General features: G+C 41.3%; 2 pseudogenes; one reads left to right on the top strand and one right to left on the bottom strand.

Moving 5' to 3' along the window:
- LOC101586358 overlaps nucleotides 1-3,607 on the bottom strand; it is a 45,405-nt pseudogene extending 41,798 nt beyond the window's left edge.
- A 397-nt stretch (nucleotides 3,608-4,004) lies between these two features.
- Nucleotides 4,005-6,758, top strand: LOC101585964 (annotated as a pseudogene).
- The last annotated feature ends 4,161 nt before the right edge of the window (nucleotides 6,759-10,919 follow it).

Below are 10,919 nucleotides of genomic sequence, written 5' to 3'. Positions count from 1 at the left end.
AAAAAAAAAGAAAAGAAGCAAAGCCATGGTGTTATGTTGAGCTGTAGGGGACTCAGGTCAACAATATCTGACATTGCCAGTGAAGTGGAAGACCCAATACTATTATGGGCTACTGGACTCTTTTAGAATATTTTGCCGAGTTATCACACCTATAATATTCAAATAAAGGAACTTAACAAAAAAGGGGATACAGATTAATGTCTATTTTGTATCTGTATATTCAGAACGGTTACTATAGATATATACTTACATTCTCTTAACGAATAGAGTGATTTGTTCTAATGGTGTTTATAAATAGGATATCAAGTCCACATCTTGTACAGCAATTAACCACTAGGAAAAACGTATGCAATGTGTTAATTATTGAAACTGTCCTACCAATTTGGTTTGAAACTCTCTCTTTGCTATTTGTTTCTCAATAAAATTATGGAAAAAATATCAATAGTGCATTTTTTAGTCATACTGATAACTGCATCAAAAGTTATATTTCCACTGTGTTTAATATATTTCTGCTTTTCTCTATCTCTTAGTATTTTATCAAGGGCTTTGATGACTGTGTTTCAGGCAGAAATTATTATCTCAATCTGACCTTGTCTGTCCTAAACGGATTGGTTTACTACACCATCACTGAGTGCCTTGACTTGTTATCACCACCAGTGTTTGAACACAGACCAAAGATGCCAGTCTTGAGGGGCAGGGCAGAGTTGACACTGCATTTCTCATTGTTTTCACTTTAAGAATATTGCTTTGTCTTTTAGGGGTAATATTAAGGCAGCAAAGTGTAGGATTCATCAGATGACGATAATTGTAAGATGACAAAGAAATTTGAAGCCTGGCATCAGAGAAGCTGAAATTGGAGGCTTGAAATATTATTCATGCCCATGCTAACACTGAAATGAGCCCCCAGCCCCATATGTCCCACTAGAGAGACAGGAGCAAAGGGGCCTCAAACACCCTGCACTCCTTCTGCCCAGGCCTCCCTTTGATCTGTGTGGGAGGCAAGAGAGAACAGACAGACTACCAAATCCTAGTGAGCGCTGTTTCTGGATTCTGTAAAACATAGGGTTACAGGAAGGGCAAACAAAAGACTTACCTGATGGTAGACAAGAACAATATCTAGGAAGAGAGTTTCACTTCTGGACTGAAATGTTTCCCTACAACAGAGACCAGGTGAGAAACAACCTCGGGAAATAGGTTTGAGAGATAGAGATGGAGAGCTAAATCCATATCTCCTGGCATCTCCTGGGAGGTTCAGGCTCAGGCCAGGAGGATTACATGTCCTGTATACTTGAATGGTATTACAAGTTTGGTAGGCATAATCCTCAGAGTAGGAGGAACTGAAGGAGATGGCATTTACTCCATTGGTGTGATGGAGCTCTTGTGCTGTACATATATCGACCAGAAATTAGTAGTCTGAGTTACAGTAGGTCATTATCTGGGTGGCCTAAGTGTCTTCAGTGAAATCATAGATCTCCAGTCAAGGGCAAATCACCAGTAGTTCTCTAGGTTTTGTCAGTATCAAGTTGATATTTGATACCATTTTACCACTGCTGTTGCTGATTTTACTACTGCCTTAGTTACTTTCCTCATTGCTAAGACAAAATAACTGACAGTAAATGGGGGACTTGAAGGGGGACAGGCTTACTTCACCCCTAATCCAAGCACACTTAGTTCCAGCACTGCACTATGAATCAATCACACATTCTAGATTCAGCCACTCTTGAAAAAACCCTATCACCTCATGAGGTTTTGGAGGAACATCTAGACACAAACCATAAGAACTACTACAGCCAAGGTGACATAGCTGTTTCTGTCAACTTTTTTTTCTCTGTATGCCAATATCTGTATTACCTGGGGGTCATAGTACTGCAGCTCACTCCTGAATAACCACACATTGGTAAAGAAGTCACAAATCCCAGAACACACACACACACACACACACACACACACACACACAACAGACAAAACAATTGAAACATGAAAATATGAGATAAAAATAACTCCAAAAGCTTCCAACACCTCACAAAGCATTTCAGGAGGATCGAAAAGAAGGAAGCCATAAGGATCCAACCACGAATGAGAACTACAGGCTAATCTCTCTAATGAATATAGCTGTAAATATTCTTAAATGATGCTGCCAAACAATGCAATAAATTATCAAAAAGATCATATAAGGGCTGGCCAGAAAGCTTAGTGGATTAAAGCTCCTGCTTAGGCAGAGCACAGCAGCTGGGGTTCGATCTCCAGTGTGCCGTGCCTGCCCTACCCCCAGGGCATTCTGAGAGGGAAACTGAGACTGGGCTTGGTGGTGCGCACCTGTAATCCCAGCACTTAGGAGGCTGAAGACAGGAGAATCACTATGAGTCTAATCTACATAGTGAGACCCTGTAAACCCCGTACTAAGTACCTTTAAAAAAAATCATACAATTTGACCAATCAGGCTTCATCCCAGGTACAAAAGGATAGTTCAACATACACAAATGAATTAATGTGATTAGGCACCTAAATAGAACTAAGGACAAAAATCAAATGATCACCTCAGTACTCACTATAAAAGCCTTTGACAAAAGCTAACATCCATTCATGAAAAAAAACATCTGAAGAAAATAGGAAAAGGGCTTTTTTTAATCTGATAAAAGCCATGTATGACCAACCTGCTGTCAAAATCATTAAATGAAGAGAGATTGAAAGCTTCCTCTCTAAAATCAGAAACAAGATAAAGATAAGTATGTTTATTATCACCACTGTTTTCAAAATAGTCCTTGAAATACTGGCCAGAGAAATAAGGCTAGGTAAAGAAGAGATAAGTATAGGAAAGGATGACGTTAAAGTGTCAGTTACAGATAACATGATCCTTTACTTACAAGGCCAAAACACCTTTACCAAAAGACTCCTAGAACTGGTAACCAAATTCAGCAGTGTAGCAGAATACAAAATAAACATATAAAAATCAATAGCATCCCATACCACAATAATGAACTCACTGAAAAAGAAATTAGGAAAATAATACTATTAGCAATAGCATCAAAAGCAGGGCATAAGTTCCTGCCTGGCAAGTGCAAGGTCTTCAGGTTCAATCCCTGGTTCAAAAAATTTAAAAAATTACAAAATAAATATTGGGCTGGTGAGATAGCTCAGCAGACTAAAGCACCTACTTAAGCAAACTTAGGCAAGTACAGGGACCACAGTGCTTAAAAATTAAATATTTAGGAATTAACCAAAGATGTGAAAGACCTCTACAATGAAAAATATATCACTCTGACGAGGGAAAACCACAGAAAATGGGAAGTTGTCCCATTTCTTGATAAGCAAATCTAATATTATCAAAATGCAGATACTTCTAACACTATGTATAGACTTAATGCAATGCCAATATACCAATGGGATTTCTCATGGATCTAAAGAAAATAATTCTAAAATTCATATGTAAGAAAGAGACCCAAGGGATGAGAAGCAGCCCTGGTGCCACTGGAAGTGGCAGGATCCGGAGGTGGAAACCCACCTGGAAGCGCCGCAGCACCGCTGTAGAGCTTCCTTTTGTGGAGGCCACCAGATCAAGCGCTGCCGCTGGGCAGAGCGCGGCTACGTCCCCAGCGGTCAGTGGCATGTGGTCCCACGTGGAAGATACCAAGTTGTGCTAGTACAACCATATAAATAATTAACACCTGAAGTCTCTGTGTAACATGGACATTAACAGGGATGACAAATAAATACAGACGCTTGGGAATCAAATACTGGGCGAAACACTTCCTAAAAAGGCCTTAAGGAACACGTCTGCAGGAACCAGTCTGTATTAATACTGGTAGTGCTCAGCTAAAGGAATTTAAGCGTTTCCAACATTCTCCATGGCTGAAGCTGAGAGTCTGAAACCCTGATTCTTAAGCTCTATTCTAGACATAGCTCAAACTCCTTCAGGATATAAACAAAAGAGATAATATTTCTACAATGATAGATCCTTGGTTATACAGGTTTCGCAATGAGTGGATCATGATGACCATATTGTAGGGACTTGCCATAGTATGGCTGCTGCCCAATCTACTCGTGTTACAAGTTCAACAGTGGGGTTAACCGGCTTGGATGAATCTTTTGGTGGTAGAATTTTAATGAATGATAGTATTGCTCACCCTGAAGAACTCTCTTCTCATTCTCAAGTGCGACCAAGAGCCCCAAAAAACAGACCAGAGCCTGTGCAAATTCAGAAAGAAAATAATAATGGAAAAACTACTAATTTAAAGCAGCAGAGTACAAGAGAATCATGGGTAAGCCTTAGGAAAAGTGGACTTTCTTCTTCTGAAAAGGATCACCTGGAAAGGGAGGCTGTAGAAAATTGTGAGAGAAGGCAAACAGAACCTGTATCACCAATTTTAAAAAAGAATTAAACGTTGTTTTAGATCTGAAGCAGCAAACGGTTCAGAAGAAGATTCACCTATCAAATCAGACAAGGAGTCAGTAGAACAGAGGAGGGCAGGAGTGGACAATGATGCAGATTTTCAAGGAACTAAATGTGCTTGTTGATGTCTTATACTGGATGATTGTGAGAAAAGGGAAGTTAAAAAGGTGAATGTCAGTGAGGAAGTGCCACTTAATTCTGCAGTAGTTGAAGAAGTCACAGGCTATCCGACTGTCAATGGTGTTGATGACAGTGATTCCGTTGGTATAAACTGTGATGACTGTCAGCCTGATGGGAATGCTAAGCAAGATAGTGCTGGCTCCATGCATTGCAGGAGAAATTAGTAGCTGAGAATGGGGACTCGGAAACCCAGACTTCAATGTTCCATGATAATAGGAGGGATGACAGTTATATAGACCATAATGTGCCTTGCACAGATTCAGAAGTGCAGGTCAACTTGGAGGACCACAAAATAGTAAGTGCCTGCCTGTTTGTGGAGTGTGTTAATCACTTGACCACTGAGCCAGCTTCAGGTCCCATTTCTGAAATTTAGTCATCTTTCAGGGATTCTGAGGATGAAGTAGAAGTGGTGGGCGATAGCAGTGCCTCAAAAGAGCAATGTAATGAAAATAGCAGTAACATCTTGGATGCAGATCTTGAGAGTATGCCAGTCTCTGGAGAACCAGAACCATCATCTGTTTTAGACCACATCTCAGCTCAGATGACATGTTTGTCAGAACCCCAAGAACATTGTTATACCCTGAGAACTTCACCACTCAGGACCACCCCTGCCAGAGCTAGTCCTACTAAAAAACAGTTCTCCTTGCAAAGAGAATGGACAATTTGAGAATAATCTTAGTCCCAGTGAAACAGATGCAACTGCTAGTGATAATGTAAGTGAATCTCCCACCAATTTGATGAAATTTCTCAAAAAGAAAAAGTTTTATGTTGTGACTCTCAGAACTGTAGAAGTGAAGGACTAAGTAAGACACCTGCAGAGGGAAGACTTGGCATTGGATCTATGCTATCTGCCAAAAAGAGTGCCAATTAGCACATTATAGAAGAGGAAGATGATGATCCTGATGTTTATTACTTTGAATCAGATCATGTGGCACTAAAACACAGCAAAGATTATCAGAGACTGCTGCAGACCATTGCTGTCCTCGAGGCTCAGCACTCCCAGACAGTCCAGGACTTTGAAAGCTTGGACAAGCACCAGAGAGAAGCACTAAAAAAAAACCCATTGAATTTGTGGAGAAACTCCAGAAGAAGGCTGATACAGGACTTCCATATGCACAGAGAGTGCTTCAGTTGCCTGAGATTGTGTGGGAGCAATATACCAATAGCCTTAGGAACTTTGAAAGAGAGTTTAAAAATGGTAAAGGACACATTAGGAGATTTAAGTTAGCTTTTGATAAAGTAGGTTTACCTGCTAGACCAAAAAGTCACATGGACCCTAAGAAAGATGGAGAGTCCCTTTAGTACTCTGTGCTGCCTCTGAGTGATGGTCCCCAGGGTTCCCACAGCCGGCCGCAGATGATAAAAGGCCGCCTGCATGATGATACCAAACTTGAAACATTTAACCAGCTATGGTTTGTGGAAAAGCAGAAAAAAACTTGAACAGCTACTCCTAAGGAGGTAGAATACCGACGCTGGCAGAAAATTGCAGATGAGGTAGACAACAGGATAGCAAAACAAGTTGCTAGCTGAGTACAGAAGTACTTCATAAAACTAACTAAAGCTGGCATCCCTGTTCCAGGCAGAAAGCCAAACCTGTATATATACTCCAAAAAGTCTTCAACAAGCAGACAGCAGCATCCCTTTAATAAGCATTTCTTTAAACCTTCCACTTTCATGACTTCATGTGAACTGCCAGTGTATATGGATCAGAATGATGACCGGGCCTGCTTTCAGAGCCATGTGGACAGTGCTGCTGAAGAGGAATCAGATGAAGAAATTATTCCACTCATGTATAGGAATTTACCTGAATATAAGGAACTATTAGAGTTTAAAAAGTTAAAGAAGCAGAAACTTCAGCAAATGCAAGCTGAGAGTGGGATTTGTACAACACGTGGGCTTCAAGTGTGATATGTATGGCATGGAGCCGATCCAGGGTATTCAGTGGCACCGCCAGGACTGTCCTCCAGAAATGTCTTTGGATTTCTGTGATTCTTTTTCTGACTGCCTACATGAAATGGATATTCACAAGGAAGATCACCAACTAGAGCCTATTTATAGGTCAGAGACTTTCTTAGACAGATACTACTGTGTGTCCCAGGGCACCAGTTATAATTACCTTGACCCAAACTACTTCCCAGCAAACAGAGACATGGCAGAGTGTGCCTCCCTAGTCCTCTTTGACACATAGCAATGGTATCATTGTTGATGATGTGCACAGTTTGGAAAGGTGCTCTATTTTCCCTGAATGATACTCACCGCATGAGCATGTCCCAAGTGTTCTCGTAGGCCCAACTCCACACGCCTGCCTCTCAACCCCTGTGCAGTAGCCAAGCATCCCGGCCAGCAGAGTTCCCTGGTGAAGCTCCACTGACCTGCAACCTGAGGTGGTGATTGGAGGGGGCAAAACTGAGTGAGAGCACACATTCACATGAGAGTAAATCCCAAAGGCTTCAGAGAACTTGGTCATAACTATGATAACAAGAAGACAAAGTATTTATATTCAAAAACTTTAGTAGCTTTCAGTTTTGTGAACATAGTTTTCAGCATGGAAACTGGCTTCTTTGGACAAAATTTTAACCAGTGATGGTGTTTTTCTCTAGGATTTATACAATGAACTCACTGTCCAGTGGTGATCATGGATGGCTTTAGTAAATGGGAGCTGCTCAATCATTTGATACCTGATTTCTTTTAACCACAATGAACTGTCCTTGTTATTAACAGCAAAGCACTACAGGAGGCAACTGTGGCATTGCTTCTTACCCAGCTCATGGTATGTGAATGTTATAAAATTCTCACTCAGATATATTTTAAAATGTAATGTTATGTAAGTTGATCATGTGATGTGTACTGACTATAGTGAAAAGGGCCAGTGGTAGTAACTGTAAAAGTCTCTAGGTACCAGCCCAGGCTCAGCATGGGTGAGACTCACTTCTACCACTTTGGGATGCCCTACACCACTCCCCAGCACCTCTCCCAACCTGCCCGCCCAGTAGGAAATTCGGCCACTTTCCGGGAACCCCCAGACCCAGTCCTAGCCCAGGCCCAGTGAGTATGTGGGAGAGTTTCCAGCTACCCTGGGACTGCAGGACCTACTGGTTCCAGCCCAGGCATAACATGGGTGAGACCCACTTCCAACTCCTTGGGATGCCCCCCACCACTCTGCAGCACCTCCCCCACCCTGCCCACTGAGTAGGAATTTCTGCCGCATTCTGGGAACCCCCAGACCCAGTCCTAGTCCAGGCCCTGTGAGGGTGCAGGAGAGCTACCGGCTACACTGTGCCAGTGGGACCTACTGGTCCCAGCCCAGGTGCAGCGTGGGTGACACCCTATTCCACCCCGTTGTGACACCCCACACCACACCACAGCACTTCCCCTACCCTGCCTGCCCAGTAGGAATTTCTGCCATGTTCCAGGAACCCCCAGATCCAGTCCTAGCCCAGGCCTGGTGAGTGTGTGGGAGAGCTTCCAGCTATACTGTGCTGGTGTGAACTCCCGGTCCCAGCTCAGACACAACATGGGTGACACCCTTTCTCACCCTCTTGGAATGCTACTGATCACTCCTTAGTACCCTCCCACAACCTGCCCACAGAGAAGGAATTTCTGTTGCATTCCAGGAACCCCAAGATCTAGTCCTAGTCCAGGACCAGTGAGTTTGTGGGAGAGCTGCCTCTCACCCCTACCCCACATTGTCCCCTCTATATTCAGCTCAGTCCTGGCATACAGACCTGGGGTGAAACCTTGCAGCTGCAATCCCTGCAGAGAGTGGAGGGGACAGAACCACCCAGCTAGTCCAGGAGCAGAACATCTTGCCAGAGGGGCACAACAGGTTCCCCCACAAGGGCAGCAGCAGCAAGGAGCTGAGCACAGCAACCAGACCCAAGGCAGGCTAAGCTGAATAAATCCAAACTTTGTAGATCTGAACCTGAACTTCAGTAGGTGCTAAGGTTATAACTGCGACAAAGATCTACAACTAAGGTCAGAGAGACTGCTACACAAAATGACAACGAGAAGGAGCAAAATACAATCTCAGAAACAAAGCCCACCCATAACAAGTGCAAAAGACACTAACACAGAACAAATTGGGAATCACACAGCTGAAAGCAATGGATCAACAGCTTCTGAAATAAAGAAAAAACTGCAGAAAGGTATAGAGGAATTCAGATTGGAAATCAAAAAAGAAATACCTGAATTAATAACATCTGTAGTAAAGAATCAAATGCAGAAATATATGGAGGAAACCCAATGCCCACCCAGAATAAGTGCAGAGGACACTAGCTAACCTCAAATGTATGAATTAATAGCATTGATAGTAAATAAGCAACGGCAGAAATTCATAGAGGAACTCAGAGCAGAATTCTTTTCTACAAGCTCAGGTCAATTGTACCAATTAATAGCATCGATAGTAAATCAGCAACAACAGAAAGTCATACAGGAACTCAGAGTGGAATTCTTTTCTGAAATATAAAAAAGAATTCTCACAACTCATAGCATCTGAAGTAAAGAATCAACTACAGAAACATAGGGAGGAAACGCAATCTGAAAAAAAAAACACTGCAGTAAAAGAATTTATAACTACTTCTAAAAAAGGCATTGATAAAAAAGTAGAGAAGATTAGAAAAATGACAGATTTCTTGAAAGAGCAATACAGGAAAGAAATAGACCGCATGAAGCAGAGTCAAAGAGATATAGAGGAAATTAAAATCTCAATCACAAGCTTGCAAAACCTTTTAAGTGAAAGTGAAGGCAGAGTTTCAGATCTTGAAGATGCTGGTGCAGCTAGTGAAAAAGTAAGAAAGGATGTCTTAAAAACAATGATAAAGCAGGATAAGATAATCCATCACCTGCAAAATGATGCAAAGTTGAACAATGTGAGAATAACAGGCATCAGTGAGAAAGAAGGAGCCAATACAAATGACATTAAAGAAATAAGGGCAGAAATAATAGCAGAAAACTTCCCAAATATGAGGAAACAATCTGACATTCAGGTAACTGAAGCATACAGAATGCCAAGGAACCTCAAACCAATGAAAAACACACCGAGACATATAATAGTGAAGATCCCAGAAATTCAGCACAAGAATAACATACTGAAAGCCGCTAGAGAAAAGAAGCAGATCACATTCAAAGGAAAACCCATCAGAATTACGGCCGACTTCTCTTCACAAACCATGCAGGCAAGAAGAGCATGGAGCAGAGTAATCCAGGTTCTCTATGAAAACAAATTCCAGCCCAGACTACTACAGCCAGCAAAACTCTCTTTCAAATTTGATGGAGAAGTGAAATAATTCCAAGACAAAGTACACCTAAGGAACTTCATGATGACAAAGCCAACCCTGCACAGGCTATGGAAAGATGTTCTAGAGAGGGACCAAAATTATCAGGACTCCACAAATGAGATCAGAAGCAACCAATTAAGTAGGGCAAGCAATTAAACATGGGAGAAAAAGGAATAAATGGCAACACGTAAATAAAGTCAATTGTAAGTCAATACATCTCTATTCTAACCATCATTGTAAATGGACTCAATTCACCAATTAAGAGAAATAGACTGGCCAACTTGTTTTGTTTCCTAAACCAGTGGATTAGGAAACAAAATCCAACAATATGCTGTATACAAGAAACACATTTAACTCATACAAACATTCATAGGCTGAAAGTCAAAGGATGGAACAAAATACTACATGCCCCAGCACCTCAGTAAAAAGCAGGGCTAGGAATCCTAATCTCAGACAGTCTCAGCTTCAAACCAAGAATGACCAAGCAAAATAAAGAAGGCCACTATATACTGGTTAGGGGAAAAATTCAAGAGGAAGAGATAACACTCATAAATATGTATGCACCAAACAGGAAAACCGAACTATATAAAGCAAATCATAATGGACATGAAAAATCTAAGATCCATAACCACAATCTTAACAGGAGAACTTAACAACCCTTATCCCCAAAAGATAGGTCAACCAGACAAAAACTTAGCAAAGAAATAACAGAACTGAACCAGAGCTTAAAACCAATGGACTTGGTCGAAATATACAGAATGTTCCACCCAAACACAGCTGAAAACACATTTTTCTCATCTGAACATAGGTCATTTTCTAAAATAGACCACATACTGGTCCATAGGTCATGCTTAAGTATATGCAAGAAAACAGAAATTATCCCATGATCATTATCTGACCACAGTGCAATTAAACTGGAAATAAATGGCAAAAGAAACCAGAAAAGAACTTTCAATACATGGAAATTAAATGACACCCTACTCAGCAACCAATGGGTCACAGATCAAATTAAACAAGAAATTCAACAATATCTACAATTCAATGAAAATTCAAGCACAACTTATCGGAATTTA

Source organism: Octodon degus, unplaced genomic scaffold (assembly GCF_000260255.1).
Source record: "Octodon degus isolate 3935 unplaced genomic scaffold, OctDeg1.0 scaffold00041, whole genome shotgun sequence".
Taxonomy (NCBI): domain Eukaryota; kingdom Metazoa; phylum Chordata; class Mammalia; order Rodentia; family Octodontidae; genus Octodon; species Octodon degus.
The sequence above is the reverse complement of the archived record's forward strand: the minus strand, read 5'-3'. Positions and strand labels throughout refer to the sequence as shown.